Below are 19,874 nucleotides of genomic sequence, written 5' to 3'. Positions count from 1 at the left end.
CTTGAGGTAGGATTGTATTGCTATAAACTTCCCTCTTAGAACTGCTTTTGCTGTGTCCCATAGCTTTTGAGTTGTTGTGTTTTCATTGTCATTTGTTTCTAGATATTTTTTGATTTCCTCTTTGATTTCTTTAGTGACTTCTTGCTTGTTTAATAGTGTATTGTTTAGCCTCTGTGTGTTTGTATTTTTTACAGTTTTTTTCCTTTAATTGATACCTAGTCTCATGGCATTATGGTCAGAGAAGATGCTTGATATGATTTCAATTTTCTTGAATTTAGCGAGGCTTGATTTGTGACCCAAGATGTGATCTATCCTGGAAAATGTTCCTTGTGCACTTGAGAAGAAAGTATATTCTGTAGTTTTTGGATGGAATGTCCTATAAATATCAATTAAGTTGAGATGGTCTAATGTGCCATTTAAAGCTTGTTTGTCCTTATTTATTTTCTTTTTGGATGATCTGTCCATTGATGTAAGTGGGGTGTTCAAGTTTCCTACTATTATTGTGTTACTGTTGATTTCCCCTTTTATGGCTGTTAGCATTTGCCTTATGTATTGAGGTGCTCCTGTGTTGGGTGCATAGATATTTACAATTGTTATATCTTCTTCTTGAATGGATCCCTTGATCATTCTGTAGTGTCCTTCCTTGTCTCTTGTAATAGTCTTTACTTTAAAGTCTAATGTGTCTGATATGAGTATTGCTACTCCAGCTTTCTTTTGACTTCCATTTGCATGGAATATCTTTTTCCATCCCCTTACTTTCAATCTATATGTGTGCCTTGGTCTGAAGTGGGTTTCTTGTAGGCAGCATATAGAAGGGTATTGTGTTTGTATCCATTCAGCCAGTCTGTGTCTTTTGGTTGGAGCATTTAAACCATTTACATTTAAGGTGATTATTGACATGTGTGTTCATATTACCATTTTTCTTAATTATTTTGGGTTTGTTTTCGTAGGTCTTTTCCTTCTCTGTGTTTCCTACTTAGAAAAGTTCCTTTAGCAGTTGTTGCAAGGCTGGTTTGGTGGTGCTGAATTCTCTTACCTTTTGCTTGACTGTAAAGTTTTTGATTTCTCCCTCAAATCTGAATGAGATTCTTGCTGGGTAGAGTATTCTTGGCTGTAGGTTTTTCTCTTTCAGGACTTTCAGTATATCCTGCCATTCCCTTCTGGCCTGCAGAGTTTCTGTAGAAGGATCAGCTGTTATCCTTTGGGGTTTTCCCTTGTGTGTTATTTGTTTTTCTCTTGCAGCTTTTAATATTTTTTCTTTGTGTTTAATTTTCATTAGTTTGATTAATATGTGCCTGAGTGTATTTCTTCTTGGGTTTATTCTGTATGGGGCTGTCTGTGCTTATTGGACTTGGTTAATTATTTCCTTTTCCATGTTGGGGAATTTTTCCACGTTGGGGAAGTTTTCCACTCTAACCTCTTCAAATATTTTCTCAGACTCTTTCTTTTTTTCTTCTTCTTCTGGGATGCCTGTGATTCGAATGTTGGTGCACTTAATGTTGTCACCAAGGTCTCTGAGACTGTCTTCCATTCTTTTTATTCTTTTTTCTCTTTCCTGCTCTGTGGCAGTTATTTCCCCCATTCTATCTTCCAGCTCACTCATTCGTTCTTCTGCCTCAGTTATTCTGCTGTTTATACCATCTAGAGTATTTTTAATTTCGGTTATTTGTTGCCCATTACTTTTTGTTTTCTCTTTAGTTCTTCTGAGTCCTTATTAAACTGTTTCTTGTATTTTCTCTATTTTGTTATTGAAATTTTGGATCATCTTTACTATCATTACTCTGAATTCTTTTTCAGGCAGTTTTCTTGCTTATTCTTCATTTATTTGGTCTTGTGGGGTTTTTTCCTGCTCCTTTGCCTGCATGGTGTTTGTTTTCTCATTTTGTGTAATTTATAGGATTTGCTGTCTCCTTTCCCTGTGCTGCCTAGTAGTAATTCCTCTTGTTTCTGCCTTCTGCCTCCTGTGGTGGGGTTTGTCCAGAGTCTTGAGTAGGCTTCCTGGTGGGGGGGGGGGCTCTGGTGTCTGCTTTCTGCTTTGTGGCTCTGTGTCTTTTCTCTTTGATGAGCATGGCCGTGTCAGGTGGTGTGTTTTAGGGTATCTGTGAGGTTATTATTGCTTTAGGTAGTCTGTGTGCTGATGGGTGGGTTTGTGTTCCTGTCTTGTTTGTAGTTTGGTGTGAGGTGTCCAGCACTGGCAGTTGCAGACAGTCAGATGAAGCTGAGTCTTAGACTTTGATACAGGGCTCCGTGAGAGTTCTCTGCAGTTAATCTTCCCTGTGTCTGAGGACTCCCTAGTAGTCTAGCATCCTGGATTCAGTTCTCCCTCCCCAGAGCCTCCTACTTGACTTCTGATGGAGTAGTCCAGACTTCAGAGGTTGCTTGTCCCGGCAATAAAGGGGTTTAAAGAAGACTGTCCAAGCCCCAGACTAATAGCAGAGTGTTGCTAAATCAAGGAAACACATACATGTATAAGACACACAAATACTGAATCCAGTATAGCATAAGACACTAGAAAGACCTGGCAGAAGAACTCCAGTATGCCATCAGACAATCAAAGAGAAAACCAACAGAAATTCAAAACAAAACAGAAAACAACAACAAAAAACCACACAAACACAAATCCAGGGAGATTTTGAAAGCTAGGATCACATATAGTAAAGAGCGAGAGTACCACCAGACAGACTGAATATTTTCAGAATGAAATCAAACAGTTATACTTAGAACTAAGATAAAGACAAAACTTAATAATAAAAACCAAAGCAGTGTGTCATCTGGAGAATAAAGCAAGGAAACAGAGCATGACTGATAATATTGCTTATAAGTATATTAAGATAAAAGAAACTAAAAAAGGATAGAAGACAGGGCAACAGAAGAGCATAGTATGACTGGAAATATGAAAAGTAATAGAAATGTATAAAAGAGATGACAAGAAGGTAGGAGAGATACAGTCAGCACTACAAAAAATTTAGCTAGAAATAGAAATATATAAAAAGGCTAAAGATATAGAATAAAAAATATGTTATAAAACGTGTAGATCCCTTAGGACTAAGATCATAATTAATAAAATGAAAAAGAAAAAAAAAACAAACTAGAACTGACCCCAGAATGGACCAGATCAATAGAATTAATAATATTTCTGTTTTCTTGGGATCACAGCTGTAAGTGTCCTTCTACCCGCCTTGGGTTTTTTGTATTACTCTGCGACCAGCAGAGCTTCCTTTATTGTTCATCTGTAAGCAGTGGCGTGTGGGGAGAGAGAGGGTACAATAGTTGCTCCTTCCCCTGGGAGTGAGTGAGCAGTGGCACCCTGCCTGGGGCACGGCGGCTTGGGCGGCTCAGGCCAAGAGAGCAACTCCAACCGTGGCTCCCCCCCCTGCTATGACTCTGCTGGGGCGCCCTGCCTGGGTCATGGTGGCTCAGTCGGCCGTGGCGGTGCCTGTTGCAGGGGGATGGCAGTGGCTCAGGTGTAAACAGAATCTCTCCAGAGCTGGGCCACGCTGTGGACTTTTGGCTCTCGGCTGCAGGCACTCTAGGCCAGTCCCGCCCAGGGGCCCTTGTTATCCCTGAGTGCATTCGCCAGGCCCACAGGGGTCCTTCCTTTGTCCGTCACAAGTGCTGAGAGAGAAGCTACACCCTCAGCTCCTCCCCCCTGCTTGTGAGTTAGAAGTGTTGAGCTTCCGCCATGGCCACCCAGCTTTCCGTGGTAGGCTTTCTCCATTGCCGATTTCTTCCCTCCTGTCCTCTCAGTCCATCTCCCCACTGCCAACAGTGTTTCTCACCCTGAACCAGTTCTCCGGTTCCCACATTCCAGCCCCCAGACCCCTTGTTCAGCTGTGAGCTGATGTCTCAGTCTGGACACGCTGAGCCGTGGTGCAGACCCTCCGTGTGTTTCTCACTCTTTCCTGTCTGCCACAGCTCAGCTGCTTCACCCTCTTTGAACAGGGGTTTCCCCATCAGATAGGGGACGTTTCCCTGAATTCGGCAATCTCCTCTCTGTTTCAGGTGCCCCCACCCCAGGGTGTGGGACCCGTCCCTTTCCTTTCATCTCCTCCTCTATCTCCCTTTTTTTTTTTTTTTTCTTGCTGCCTCTGTCCTACCCAGTTATGTCAGGATCTTTGCAGTCCTTTCTGGTGTCCGAGGTCGTTTGCTGGTGTTCAGCTGGTTCTCTGTGGCAATTATTGCGTCTTTTGGTATATTCCTGATGCATCTGTGGAGAGGGATGCATTCCACGTAACACTTTACTGCCATCTTTTTTCTCTCTAGACTTTTTGATGTTGGCCATTCTCACTGGTGTGAGGTGATACCTCATTGTAGTTTTGATTTTCATTTCTCTAATGGTGATGTTGAGTATCTTTTCATGTGCCTTTTGGCCATCTGTATGTGTTCTTTAGAGAATTGTCTTTTTTTCTGCTCATTTTTGGATTGGTTTGTTTGTTTTTGATGTTGAGCTGTATGAGCTGTTTATGTAGTTTGGAGATTAAATTGTGTTTCTGTCGTAATTTTTTAAAATTAGCACAATAAGCACACTCTAAAGTGAGTTTATTTCTATGAAATGATTAACTTATTTACCTGGGAAGACTTAACATTACTGAAATAAATGTTCATTAAATTTTGGGGAAGGACAAAGGAAAGAAAGATGAGAGGGAGGTAAAACCTGCAGCCTGAGCACAAGCAGTGGCAGGTGCCGGGGGGAGGACACTGGGTGTCAGAGCACGGGACCAAAGAACCTGATTTTAACAGCGTGGAACGCCAAAGGTGCGGGATAGGAATTGTGAGCAGGGAACTTTGCCTACTTTACAGTGCTGCTGGGACTGGGTGTACCCTTGGGAAATTTTACAAGAAGGGGAGTAATAGGTATAGAGTTGACAGTGGAATCTCAAGTAGATGTGGCCGTTTAACATCAGTGCTCTATTTAGACCACAAAGTTTAAACTAAAATCAAGGCAGTTTATCCTGTTGGTTAAAAAAAAAAAAAAAAAGAACCTAAACAATCATGATCATGATTTTCAGTTAATAGAGTTTTACCCAGCTTTGCGCTCTGTCACTTATTAGATGGTACCATTTTTAAAATTAACACTCCATTTCATTTCATTTCATGGGTTGTTTTTTTGTTTGTTCGTTTTCCAAATTTTTGCCTGTAATCGACATTGACATAGTGAAATCAGACCAGTAGTTTCAGAAGCCATTGAAGTTAACTAGTTTAACATATATGTATGAAATATATATCATGTTTATAACAGTGTTATAGCTGATGGTGATGATGCCAAGAAGTATTTCTGCCTTTGTTACTAGCACTGTGGTTGGGAAACTCAGAATGTGTGGAAACAGCGAGTTGATGCAAATTATTATAGGATTAACTAATCGAATGGTGTTGAAGAAGCACTGAATCCAGGGGAAAGAAATTATGGGCTATGATATCGGAAGAAATGATGGACGTGCTAGAATTCAGTTTGGGTCTTGATGGATAAGTAGGATTTGGATTGCTCAATAAATCAGCAGATGTAACAGCATGGATTATTGATTTTTAGATTATCTGTAAGTATAATTTTACTTTACTTGTCATCATGTGGTAATTATTTAGGTTTTACTTGTTATCGTATGGTGATTATTTAGATTTTATCTGTGAAATTACCTGAAGGAACAAAGTGATTATGCTTCTTAAGTTCAGAGGATCTTCCCCTGAGATGAGTGGGTCAGCCTCAGTGAGTCTGGATCTCTCTGTAATTAAAGCGGAAGTTTAGAAGTGTATCTTTTCTGGAGGAAGACTCCTTGAGTTTATCAGAGTCTTACAGAGTCTGACAATCCAGAAGACGTTAATAAGAGAGCTCTTGCTCTCCTGACTTAAAATATTTTTAATCGAACACCTGACTTTCATCTCCTGTATCATTAATATTTCCTTCGCTACTAGATCTTTTCCCTCAAGATACAAATAATGCTGGTTTTTCCTCCCACCTTAAAAAAAAATTCCTGTTCCCCATTTTCCTTCAGTTACTGCCCAGGGTCTTTTCATTTGCAGCTCACCTGTCTGAAGAGTTGACAACGCACTGGGAATTCAGTTTGTGTAGCCCCTGCCACCCCATCCGAATTGTCCTTCTCACTGACCTCATGGTGGGCCGCTTAGCCCTCAGCTCACGTGACCTGGCAGCAGTGTCAACGGCTGTCTTGATCTGGCTCCCAGGTGCTACACGTAGCTAGTTTCCCTCTCACCTCTTCGGCCTCTGTTTCAGTCTCCTTTGCTGAGTCCTTCTCTCCTCTCCAACCTCTAAACTGTGAATGCTCCAATGTTTGCAATTTGGACCTCTTTTCTGTTCACACTTATGCATTTGGTGACCTTACCCAGCCCCATAGCTTTAGATGACCATCTATTTGCTCATGAGTAGAAGTCATTGTCTGTTCACAGAATGTACTGTAGTGTAAACCAGGCTCCCTGTGTGCCCCACCACCACTTCCTCCTGGGTTTTCCGTGTCTCAGTAAACAGCAGCTTCGTTCTTCTGGTCAGCCCTGGAGTTATCCGTGACTCCTAGCCCTCTTTCATCCCACAGCTGTTCACTCCCCACATCTCTGTCACCATAGTCTCTTGTCCGTACTCTTGAAAATATCCAGAATCCAATCACAGACCACCATTTCCACTGCTGCATCTCTGATCCACGTCCCCTTCACGTCTTGCCTGTGTTATTGCAAAGGCTTCCTATAATGGGTCTTTCTGTTTCTGCCTGTGATTTACTTTAGTTTGTTCTTAATACAGCACATAGAGTAGTTACGTTAAAATATAAGTCATATTATGTCACTAACTGGATGAAAATCCTCTGTTGACTTCTCATCTCAATCAGAATGAAAGCTAGAACCCAATACACCGCCTCCTAGGCTCCTCCCCTAGACCAGTATTATTCCCGGACCTCAGCTCCTGTTCTCCCCTCACTCACTCTGCTCTAGTCATACTGGTTCTTTGCTCTTCTTGGAACATGTAGGCAAGTTCTTGCATCAGAGGGTCTTCACTGGCTGTTCTCTCTGCCAGCACACCTCTCTGCCTGTTACCTGTGTGGCTCGTTTCCGGATCAGTTGGGGATTTTTACTCAAATGTCAACTTAGGCTTTCTTTAGTTACTCAGTCTAAAATGACAGATTTCCCTCACTCCATCCCCATTCTTATTCCTCCTGTATGATTCTTTGCTTGTGGGCCCCGTTAAGATCTGCCATCCCATAGGTTTTACTTTTCCTATTTATTTTCTGCTTTCTTCCACATAGAACATGAAGTCATGGATTTTGTTCACTTTGTCCACTGCTGCATCCTTAGCACATAGAAGTGTAGAGCCCAGTTCATGTTATATACTTGGGTAATATTTGCTGAATGAGTGAATGCAGTTAAAAAAAATAACCCCCCAAATTAAAAGTAGTTCAGAGATTGTGAGAGCCCTTGGATCATTTAATAAACATGCAAACATTTCAGTAAACAACATGCATGGAACTAAAGCTGTTAGAAATAATGCTGTAGTGATATATGTAGAACTTGCTTCTTTGAACAAATACTTGGTTTGGACCATTTACTTATTCAATTTTTTAAGTGTAGAATACTGAAAAAATATTATTTGAAATTATATATGATCATTATTTGAGTATGCTACAACATGGATTTTTTTTTTTAAGAATTTTTTTGTCTTTAAAAGTGTTGGTCATTTAGTAGAATACTAAGAATTTTCAGTTTTTGTTTTTATAACTTTTTATTTTGAAGTAATTTAGATTTACAGAAGAGTTATAAAGATAGTACATGCTGGGACTTCCTAGGTGGCGCAGTGGTTAAGAATTTGCTTGCCAATGCAGGGGACATGGGCTCAGTCCCTGCTCCAGGAAGATCCCACGTGCCGCGGAGCAGCTAAGCCCATGTGCCACAACTATTGAGCCTGTGTGCCGCAACTAGTGAAGTTCACACACCTAGAGCCCATGCTCCTCAACAAGAGAAGCCACAGCAATCAGGTGCCCGTGCACCACAACAAAGAGTAGCCCTTGCTCACCGCAACTAGAGAAAAACCCATGTGTAGCAATGAAGACCCAACACAGCCAATAAATAAATTTATAGTATAGTACGTACTATACCCTTCAGGATCCTTATTTTATGTTTTATAAGTTTACAAGCTTCAAAAAGCATAACATGGATACTATCAGCCTACTAATACAGCTTTTGTTAAAGTTACTGCTGTTTTACATAATGATTTTTGATAACCATCATAAAATCACCAAATAACTACTGTTTTCAGATTTCCATATTTATTTTGTATCTTAACTACATGCATAACAATTTTAAATAATTGTAGTCATAATGTGCATTTCATTTTGTTTCTGAATTATGGTACGCATTTTTGCATATTTCATTATAGTCTCCGTCATTGTCTTTTTAAATGACTAACAATAGACCATATTGTCGATGTTCGTTTTTTTTTTTGGAGGGTTTTGTTGTTTATTTATTTATTCATTAGTTTTATTTATTATTTATTTATTTGGCTGTGTTGGGTCTTCACTGCAGCACGCGGGGTCTTTGTTGAGGCATGTGGGATCTTTTGTTACAGCATGGGCTCTTCATTGTGGTACGTGGGCTTCTCTCTAGTTGTGGCATGTGGGTTTTCTTTCTAGTTGTGGTGCACAGGTTCCAGAGCACATGGGCTCTATAGTTTGCAGCACGTGGGCTCTCTCATTGAGGCATGCAAGCTCAGTAGTTGCGGCGCACAGGCCTAGTTGCCCCATAGCACATGGGATCTTAGTTCCCTGACCCGGGATCAAACCTGCGCCCCCTGCATTGTAAGGCAGATTCTTTACCACTGGACCACCAGGGAAGTCCCTTGTCATTTTTTTTAAAATTTTTTATTAAAGTATAGTTGCTTTACAGTGCTGTGTTAATTACTTCTGTACAGCCAACTGGCTCAATTCCACATATATATATTCTTTTTCATGTTCATTTCCATTGTGATTTATCACAGGGTGTTGAATATAGTTCCCTGTGCTATGTTATACAGCAGGAGCCTGTTGTTTATCCATTCTGTATATATCAGTTTGCATCTGCTAATCCCAAATCCCAATCCATCCCTCTCCCACCCCCTCCCCCTTGGCAACCACCAGTCTATTCTCTATGTCTCTGACTCTATTTCTGTTTCATGGATAGGTTCATTTGTGTCATATTTTAGATTCCACATATAAGTGATATCATGTTATATTTGTCTTTCTGACTTACTTCACTTTGATAATTTCTAGCTACATCCATGTTGCTGCAGATAGCATCATTTTGTTCTTTTTTTATGGCTGAGTAGTATTGCATTGTATATATGTACCACATCTTCTTTATCCATTCCTCTGTTGATGGACATTTAGGTTGTTTCCACATCTTGGCTATTGTGAATATGGCTGCTATGAACATGACGGGGGGGTGGTGCATGTATCTTTTTGAATTATAGTTTTATCTTGATGGCCAGGAATGGGATTGCTGGATCATTTGGCAATTCTATTTTTAGTTTTCAGAAGAACCTCCATACTCTTCCACAGTGGCTGCACCAACTTACATTCCCACCAACAAGGGTTCCCTTTTCTCCACACCCTCTCCAGCATTTGTTATTTGTAGACTTTTTCATGATGGCCATTCCTACCAGTGTGAATGACCAGTGTACCTCATTGTAGTTTTGATCTGCACTTCTCTAATAATTAGTGATGTTGAGCATCTTTTCATGTGCCTACTGACCATCTGAATGTCTTCTTTGGAGAACTGTCTCTTTAGAAATGTCTCTCTACTGCCCAATTTTCATTTAGGTTGTTTGTTTTTTTGTTGTTGATTTGTATGCGCTGTTGTATATTTTGGAAATTAAGCCCTTGTCAGTGGTATAGTTTGCAAATATTTTCTCCCATTCCATAGGTTGTCTTTTTGCTTAGTTTATGGTTTCCTTTGCTGTGCAAAAGCTTGTAAGTTTGATTAGGTCTCATTTGTTTATTTTCTTTTTTATTTCTATCGCCTTGGGAGACTGACCTAAGGAAACATTGGTACAATTTATGTCAGAGAATATTTTGCCTATGTTCTCTTCTAGGAGTTTTACGGTGTCATGTCTTATGTTTAAGTTTTTAAGCTGTTTTGAGTTTATTTTTGTGTATGGTGTGAGGGTTCTAACTTCAGTGATTTACATGTGGCTGTCCAACTTTTTCAACACCACTTGCTGAGAGACTGTGTTTTTCCCATTGTGTATTTTTGTCTCCTTTATCAAAGATTATGGACCGTAGGTGTGTGGGTTTATTTCTGGGCTGCCTGTTGTCTTCATTGATCCATATGTCTCCTTTTGTGTCGGTACCATGCTGTTTTGATTACTGTAGCTTTGTATTATTGTCTGAAGTCTGAGGGGTTATGCCTTCTGCTTTGTTCTTTTTCTTCACAATTGCTTTGGCAATTCTGGGTCTTTTATGGTTCTGTGTGAATTTTAGGGTTATTTGTTCTAGTTCTATGGAAAATGTCATGGGTAATTTGATAGGGATCACATTAAATCTGTAGATTGCTTTGGGTATCTTGGCCATTTTAACATTAGTGCTTCCAGTGCAAGAGCATGGGATATCTTTCCATTTCTTTGAACCCTGATGTTCATTTTTAATAAACTATTCTCCTGTTATAGGTTGCTGTCCAGTACGGTGGCAGTAAGAATGGAAAAGAAAGTATAAGTATAAGAAGTAGGATTTATCTTCCCATAAATATAGGATAAAGAAGATGTAAAATAAGTATTTGTCCAAGATTGCTCCAAATTATTATCCTTAGTGGCTAAGGAGTAGTGATCCTAGGAAAAGAATAGAGTATCAGGAAGAAGGACTTTCAGAGTGGAAGCAGAGGGTCCTCTTGAAATGATGAGTTTAGTTTTACAAGGAAGCCTGACTGCGAGTAGACACAGCACTGGCCTGTGTCCTGAGAGCTTGATTAATCGTGTGCTGTCCACTGCTTTGGCTCTGAGCTTTCTCACTCGCGAAGTAGTGTTGGGCTACTAGTAGGTGGCTGCTGAAGTCTCTCCCAACTTTGGAAGGATTGCTGTGCCTTTTGTTTCATTGAACTCCATTACTGTTTCTTTTGATTGTTTTCTAGTGACCTTTTATAAAAACTTTGGTTTACAAAGAATGAAAAGAGGGTAAAATGCCCCATGCTGAGTCTGTTGGAAAGGAAACTTCCCTTAATACTGAAAAACATTTGACACAGGAAGTGCAGAACTGACACTTCATTTTCTCTTTCTCTGCCAGAAGCAACTTCTTATAGATCAAATTTAGAACAGAGAAGACTGGATTTAAGCCCAAACTTTGAAAAAGTGTTTTGGAGTTTTCCTTAATACATATTTTGGGGGTTCTTATTTTTCTTAGCTAGCATAAATCCTAATAAATTATTTGGAAAAAAATAATGCAATACAAATATAGTAATATCATGTAAGAATATACATAAAATGTATGTGATAAATACAGTGCGGGGGAAGCAATAGCCTAGCCTGTAGAGAAAAGAGCAGGCTTTGGAATTAGTCACTTTGGGTTCAGTGATCAGTTTTATTGCTCTACTAGCTGTGTAACTTTAGGCAAATTGAAGTGAAAAGCTTGATATTAGAGGGTGATTTAGTTTCTTTCTGTGTAAAACTGGAATAGCAATACTGAGTTTGCAGAGATGTCGTGAGGATTAGAGAAAATGTTTGTAAAGTACTAAATATATAGCCTGATATTCAGTAAACACTAACCTTTATCAGTTATCATTAATAATTATTGCTATTATAATATGCACTTAGTTAATACTTTTTCAAAATCATGCCTGTATTAAGTACTTACTCTATATTCCTGCCCTGTAATTAGGATTGTGAGAGAGTGTGTGTGTGTGTGTGTGTGAGAGAGAGAGAGAGAGAGAGAGGGAGAGAGAGAGAGAAAAGAGAGACCATGGGATTTCTAATATTCAGCTTTTTGGCAGCTTAAATAATTTGGCAAAACTGAGAATTATTTTTAAAATTCTTGCTCTAGAGCTTAAGCATACTCAAGTCTCAGATGGAATAAAGTTTTTTTTTAAAGAAATGTTTCTTCCCTATAAATGCTTGTCTTGTACTTCTGTTGTAAAAACATTTGTTAGATTCAGATGAAGTCCAATAAAATTACTAGAAGTACACTTTTCGGGAGTTTAGGTCATACAATGTAAAATGTTTTGTGATGGAAATTAGGACAGCTAATTTTCTTCTCCTTGAAGATTGTCGATTGTATTTTATAGTGTTATAACAGTGAACTGTCACACTATCTACATATTTTTTGATGCCAGAGCTAGAACAACTGCCCTGGGTATTTAATTGGAAGAAGCTTCCTATGGTTCTCAATGGTCTCTTTGGAAACTTTTTTGTTCAGGGATGTAAAGAAAGCAGATGTGCTTCACTGACTTGATTTATACTAGAAAGTTCTTTATTCAAATACATATAGAGGAAGGAAGAGTAGTAAGTGAGGGAACAGTGACCATAGAGACATATCATGAGCTTCAAAACTAAGAAGAAAATATGAATGAAAATGACTTTTTGATTTATCAAGGAAAATGTTAATCAGGAAGGCAAGATAGGAAAAGAGAAGTTAGAAGGAAATTTAAAACAGACCCTAATGCTTTGAATATATATTTTGTAACAGAAGCAGAAAGATTTGTTTATATTCAAGAGAAAATACATTTGAATAATTAAAACATGGAAACATTATTAATGTCAAGTGATGTGCCATCAGAGGACTATTTTATGCAGGACTTGATTCAAACTGTAGTAAGGTAACTGGGTGTTCAGATGGATGCCATTAGTTCATCCTGGGTCCTTAAGGAACAGGCGTATTGCTTTATCTCTCCTCTCCTGCACTTTGTACCTGGTGCCAGCTCAGTAGTCTTGTGCACTGAGGGCTTCTCAGTTCGTAAGATATATTATACAGCCATTACATAGAGCATTTTTGGTAGCTGTTTAACAATTTCCTACCTGTTATTGAGCAAGACTTTACATTCAGTCATAATTGCTCTCTCTTACGGTTTGATTACATCATTGCTGAAAAGAGTAGATTTAATGTATTTGTAAAATTGATTTCTTATTTCTTCTAAGTTGCACTAAACTATTCATTTGGCCTAGGGACACTTCATCCATAAAACATACATGAAATTTGGACAGTTTTATCTGAAATACCTTTCAATCCATTTTGAAAACGTATTTAACCAGTGGTTCTTAAACTTTAGCTCTATCAGACTCACCCAGAGGACTTGTTTAAACAAAGATCTAGGGACCCTTCTCCCATCGTTTCTGACTTAGGAGGTCTGGAATTGTGCCCCAGAATTTTTAAGAAACTTCTCACAGGTTCCCAGGCGGAGCTGATGCTGTTGTTCCAGGGACCATACTTTGAGAGCCACTACACTTAACTAATGACAGAATAGCTGTACTTTACCCCCACGAAGAGTTAAAAATTAGTGATGTTTGAATTGCATGCATTAAGGGTAATTTCATGACTCTTTTTTTACCAGGTTGTACCATAGTGACAAACAGTGACGTTGTTCCGAGGAGTTGGAGCTAATTTCTTGTTATTTAAACACCACAATTGCTCTTTTGTAAATTAGAGAAGAATTATTTGTGTAAAATTAGGATCTGTTTTTTTGCATTTAAAATGGCATTGTTTCTGAGACTAATATAAAAAATCATTTGTAAAAGTAAGTGCAGACTAGTAATCTGCTCGATCTGACAAAATAACAGAAACAGCATGCTATAGAATCTTGCTTTTTACCCTACTTCCTGTAAAAGATAACCATGTTTGCTGGTATAGTATTTATATTACATATTCAGCTTTGCTTTCATGAAATTTATTTTAAATTTTGAAAAAAAATGCTTTAAAACTAGATACTTATTAACATCTTTTATGCTTTGCTTTAATTAAGAACAGGTTGATAATGCTAATGATATGATAATGGTAAAACTGTCAAGTTTTTACAGAAATCATATTTTATTTTCTGAAATAATAAAAGTACCTTTTAAAATAGATGAAAGAAACATGAAAGACAAATTACTGCTGAAAATTCACAAAGTATTTACAGGATAAAATATGTAAGTGTTGACTTTGAACAGATTGGTTTGTGTTTAGCATATTGAATTTCCACCTAAGGTATGAAAGATGCAGTGTATTATCCTTTTGGACATTTAAAAATAGTAAAACTCATTTTTTGAGAGCAGAAACAGTGCGTTTGAGATGACAAATTCAGTTTATGATTGCAGTTATAGTTGAAGAATATATCCTAATACGATCACTCATTGCCTCTCTGACCCTGTTCCACAACCATCTTATTTCTCACTCTTCTTAAAGGCTGTTTCATCACAGTGATTCTCCTTCTTGTTTCAGAAAGGATAAACATTTATTTGTTAATAATAAATGTAGATTTCTGCTAATCTGCCTTTATACATTTTTATTGTCTATATAGAGCACTTATCTATGCAAGTATTAATTTACTAAAAAGTTACCAACTTTGTGGCCTTGAACATATTTTTTTAAATCCTGTTAACTGATTAATACTCTGGTTAAAAGCAAAATGCATACCTCAACCTGAGCGGTTTACCTTTGTAGGGAAAAAAGAATATATTTGATCATATGTTAAGTTTACATCTGCTTGCTTTCATGTATTACTTTGCACTTTGTGTAGTTTGTCTAGCAAGTTGATCTTGTTATGCATCTATTATGTTCTTATCCTATAATGTGTAGGTTCCAGTGAAAATCACTCATAGACCATTGGGAGGTGTTGTGTTAAACTGTGGACCTTGCCCTTTGCCTCTCTCCTTTTATTTTTATTTTTTTAATTTTTTTAAAGACTGATTCTTTTTTTTAAGATATATTTATTTATTTGGCTGAGCCTGGTCTTCGTTGAGGTAGGCAGGAGGCATGCAAACTCTTAGTTGAGGCACGTGGGATCTAGTTCCCTGACCAGTGATTGAACCTAGGCGCTCCCCCTGCATTGGGAGTGTGGAGACTTAGCCACTGGACCACCAGGGAAGTCCCTGCATCTCTCCTTTTATCATTTTGGTCTGAAGATGGAAGCAGCAACAGCAGAGAGAATGTGGTCTCTACCAGCCGGCCATGTGGTGGCTGAGAGAGGTGAGGGTAGAGGGGCTGACTCTAGAGGAGCTAAGTCTTCAGCAGTAGACTGGGAGAGGCGATGAAGCGAGGTCAAGGTCACAGAGGGCCCAGCACACTGAAGGGCCCTACACTGGGCTGAGTGCTGTGCTGTCACCATCTTAAAATTCTTAATGGTTTGCAAGCAGGGGTCTCTGCATTTTCACTGCCCTGGATCTCCCAAATTACGTAGCTGATGCTGCAACAGAAGATAACAGGAGGAGAAAGCAGAGATTTCTTCTGACTCCTTGGTTCTTCATTCATTTTCCCCAGTGCCAGGATGGGAATTCATTTTAAAAGGATGACTTATAGACATTGAAAAGTTGTGGAAGATTAGCCTAACTTGAAACTGATTGTGTACATGTGCACGTATATACTTCAGCCACTCAACAAAGAATTGGGTAGAGGGAGGTAGGAGTTTGTTAAAATGACTTTATAAAAGTATCAGAGATAGTCAGACTTCCAATAGACTTTACCAAATGTATAACATACACAGTTTGAGAAGTATAAACAGTTGGAAGTACGGAATTTTATTCCTCAATTAACCTACAGCACATTTATGTAAACCACATTTCCTTCACCTGTAAAGTGTACTCAGTGTAGTACTTTATTACTTGGTAATTTTTTCCTTTGAATATTGTTATTATGTCTAACATGGTGATGGTTTCTTGCTTTTATAGTGCTTGTGAAGTTTATTTTTAAAAGATTTTGAGAATTAAAATGTAGAAATTCAAAACCCCAAATGTGATGGTTTTTAGGGAGCCCTGTTAGCATCTCTTGTTTATTTGATAACGACCTAGCACTTGCCTGTTGAAGATGGAGATGTTGCTTTGTGCCACACGTGCGCTCGTTTTCCACATCTCTTCCTTGTTCACGTTTGCTGATTTCATTAACTGCATAACCGAGCTAAAACATAAACTTTTTTCGTTTGAGTGTTCTGTTATTTTAATAGACTGTGGAGAAGTGGGTGAGGAAGGGGATTGCCTAAATTCATGAGGATCCTTGCAAAACTTAAGTGAACCAGTATAAGATTTCCTGAAATTTGAATTTCACTTCACAGGTCTAAGGCAGAATTCATTATGTTTAAAACCACATGACATAGAGTAAGATCATACTGTCTTTTAGGAGCAAAATTGTGAAAAAGATAGGAGTGGGGAGAAATAACTGACAACATGACTGTTTCTCTGCAGATTTGGTAAAAGTGTGTGCCCACTTTTGGAAGGTGTTTAATAACATAGTTAAGAACTAACTTTTTGAAACTGGAAAAGCAGGGAATACCAAAATTGTCATTATAAGATGACTCCACTTATGGAAATTTTGTATTAAAATTGATAAAATATGTTTTTTTAAGACTCCTTATATTATTTTAAGGATTCATTTGCTTAATTTTATCTCTTCTTGGCTTCAGTCGAAAATGTATTAGTCCTTAGGAAAGTCTTTCCTGGGTTCGTAAAGTATCCCAAAACAGCTGTCAGGAACCCTCAGGCTAAAAGTTTTAAGCAGGGGTACCACCCTCGGCCTAGTGAAGGTGTTGAAACTCTTCTACATCCTAGAAGTATAGCTAAGAGAGAGAAACCAACTTAAAGTCAGCTGATTGCCCTAAGTTTCTCCCATTGCAAGAGAAGATTTTTAAAGAGTCATATAGTTAATAATTTTTTAAAGTTATAGAGTCTAAATTATGGACAAGAATTATTTCACTTATTTTTATCTAGAATTACAAGATTACATATGTATATTATATAGAAAATACTACATTAGAAGCATTAGTTTTTCATGACATTGTACAAGGTAATAACCATACAAATGAAGTCAAATATATTTCTGCCCATCATAAGCCTAAAATGCATAAATCAAAGAATGGAGTGGTGCATGCATTTGGGGCTTCACATATAATAAGCCCTTGTTTCTGCTGGAATAGTCTAGCAAAAATTGCATCTTTTGCTTTAGCCTTGAAAAGCTTTACATAGGAGGTGCAATTGTAGATGGTGTATAGGTGGGAGGACGTGCTTTTGACAAGTGCAGTGAAAAAGGACAGGAAGTGTGATTACAAGTGTAGAGGGCAGGAAGCACTGGCTTTAGGAATCAGAGGCCGTGGGCTTGTGCTGGTGTAGAAATAAAAAGCAAAATCTACTGGGACAAACAAAAAGAGCTGAGGGGAAGCTGATGCAGAAGCCGGCTGGTGGGCTCAGTGACAGTATCACTCAGTAACAGGCACCTCCATGGGTTTTCCTTCAGGACAGAGTTCGAAAGAGATGAATACAATCTCTAATTAAGACTACCTGTAAAATTTTTGACTGCTGTTAAGAATACAGAGAAAGTTTGTATCTTTAAAATGAGATTTGTTTACAGTACTCAATTTTGTTTGTAGACTGAACATCTTTATAATTTTATAGCAGTTAAATGTGATATTCATAAATGTGAACAGATAAAATGCCTTGGTCTCTGTGCTGGTCCATGTTTCCAGGTGCCCCTAAAACAACGCCATTGGTTGCCTACTTTGCATCAAAGTGTGTCCATTGCCACGGTCTCCTCCCCTGACCCCTCCCGGACTTCCTTTTCCCTCTTACTGGTGTATCCAAGGACTAGCAAACTGGGAGCCATTTTTTATTTTCTCTTTTCCCTCTACCCCTATCAGTCCAAGATATGATTTCTACAAGTGACTTAATCTCCCTGCGCCTGTTTTTTCATATGTCACATGGAGATAATAAAACTTTATCGGTGCTTTCAGAATTAAATGAGCTAATGTTTGAAAGCACCCAGCATAGTGTGTGGCTCACTGCCATTGAGCTTCAGTCAGCAGATGTTATGTGTTTTTCCTCTCTTATCAACTGGTAATCATAACTCTACTGAAAAGGTAAGAATTTAGAGAAAAGATTTGAAGTGAATTTATTTGCCAAAATTTTGGTTTATGTTTATTACAGTGGATTATGTATGAATTTGTTCTCATTAGATAGGTTATCAAGTGTTTTCTCTTTACCTTGTTGGTTTAAAAGGTTAATTGGGGCATAACCAAATATAGCATCACTGTCCTACAGTGGACCCATAAAATCATAATTATCTCATGAGACAGGGTATACTTACTTCTAATTTTAGTATGGAATTATTTGCTTCTCAGATGAAGACAACATCTCTAATTCCATATCCCCTTTGATGACTCAGTGATTTTCGAGGTTGTGAGTGAATGTTCGCATATCCCTACCTGTGATATAGATTATCTGAGTCATAATATCCTGTCATCTGTGGCATCGTATTAGCCTTCATCACATTTGTACCAACCCTTTACCTGCCACAACTATCTTCTTTCTGTCTTTCAAGATCCCTCAGCAAATTAAAATTCAGTCCTCACTTGGTTATAAATAGTAGCAACATTGTCAGCTAGAGTTTTTGATATATTAATTGAGCACACGTCTCATAGAATGATAAAAGCATTGTTCATACTTTATAGAGCTTAACCATTGATGAAAGATTGGAACTGAAAACATGAGTGGATCAGCTTTATTCAAACAAGATTATTGAGAAATAGAATTTGTTTTACCTTGCTCCCTTAATTCTAGAAACTTAAATATCAAAAAAGTTATCTTAAGAACTGCTGGGGTGATACATGTGTATAAAAAAAATTACATTTCTGAGAACTAGTGCTAGGAATACTTAGCCCATATGTATTATATAAATTAGACAAAGATACCTTCATCATCCTGGCTGCTGTTGCCACTACTAGGACTAGTACAATTACTGCTAATAGTGTAAAAAAAAGTCTCTCTGTTCACGGGGTTGGGGGGCAAATCATTATGGGTGGTGGGATTACATCTCTTTTAACGTCTTTCCTTACCTTTCATTTTTCTCAAGTGGGAATTAGATTCTCTTGTACTTGTAATTTAAAAAGTAACAGTTCCATCTTATTGGAGTCGATTAAATCATCGGTTATTTTCCATATATACAGTTCATTTCTGACATTAATAGAGAGCCCTTTACCATTTACTCACTACTTTGACACTTTAACAGTTTTGTAAATACAATTTGATGGATTCTAAACATAGAAAAGTGCAGTTGTTATTTGAATTTAAAACCTGTATTTGGGATATTTGTTGCCTTTTTTTTTTTTTGGCCTTCTCAAAGATAATCTAGAATCACTAATATTGATTGGTTATTTTGTTTCATAACCCTTTGTGAATGATTATTGGCAACAAGTATTAATTTCTCTTCAGTTGTGAACAATAACAAAAAAGAGTTACCTGGTGGTTGAAGAGCTACCCAAGTTGACACTCAGAAATTTAAAAGGGCTTCAGAATATGAGATACCTAATTGTTAATCAAGGCTGGACTCATTTGTAACAATCTTAGATATAAATGCTAATGTCTTATTGGCTTTCTACTTCACCTTATTATTGCTGGTATAAAAATGTGTTGAAATGTTTGAAGTTATTTCCTCTGTTACAGTTTGTGTCCCATGTAGGTGTGATTATCTGAGGACTGATTTTTTTTCCAGATTTTAAATATGGGCTACTGTTTGCTACTAACACATGGTTCTGAAGACTATCTTGACTAAATGTTTTTGTTCTTTTAATTGGTTATAATTTAATATTTCATATTTTTGGAGAAGAAGAAAGATAGTTTTAGGTATACTTATCAGTGGGCTCTTAATCTTTTTCTCTTTTTTGTGATCGAGATTTCTAAGCCAAAATTGGAATAATTAAATACGTTGAGCATCTTCATTATTATATTTTACTACTGTAATACAAAATAA

At 37.9% G+C, this 19,874-nt stretch overlaps 1 protein-coding gene across 4 annotated transcripts in view; it reads left to right on the top strand.

The window, feature by feature from the left end:
- The window catches only part of ZEB1 (zinc finger E-box binding homeobox 1), a 199,725-nt gene that overhangs the window by 69,606 nt on the left and 110,245 nt on the right, over positions 1-19,874 (top strand). The window lies entirely within an intron of this gene.

The sequence above is a fragment of the Hippopotamus amphibius genome, chromosome 4 (assembly GCF_030028045.1).
Source record: "Hippopotamus amphibius kiboko isolate mHipAmp2 chromosome 4, mHipAmp2.hap2, whole genome shotgun sequence".
Taxonomy (NCBI): Eukaryota; Metazoa; Chordata; class Mammalia; order Artiodactyla; family Hippopotamidae; genus Hippopotamus; species Hippopotamus amphibius.
This window is presented reverse-complemented; position numbering and strand designations above follow the sequence as displayed.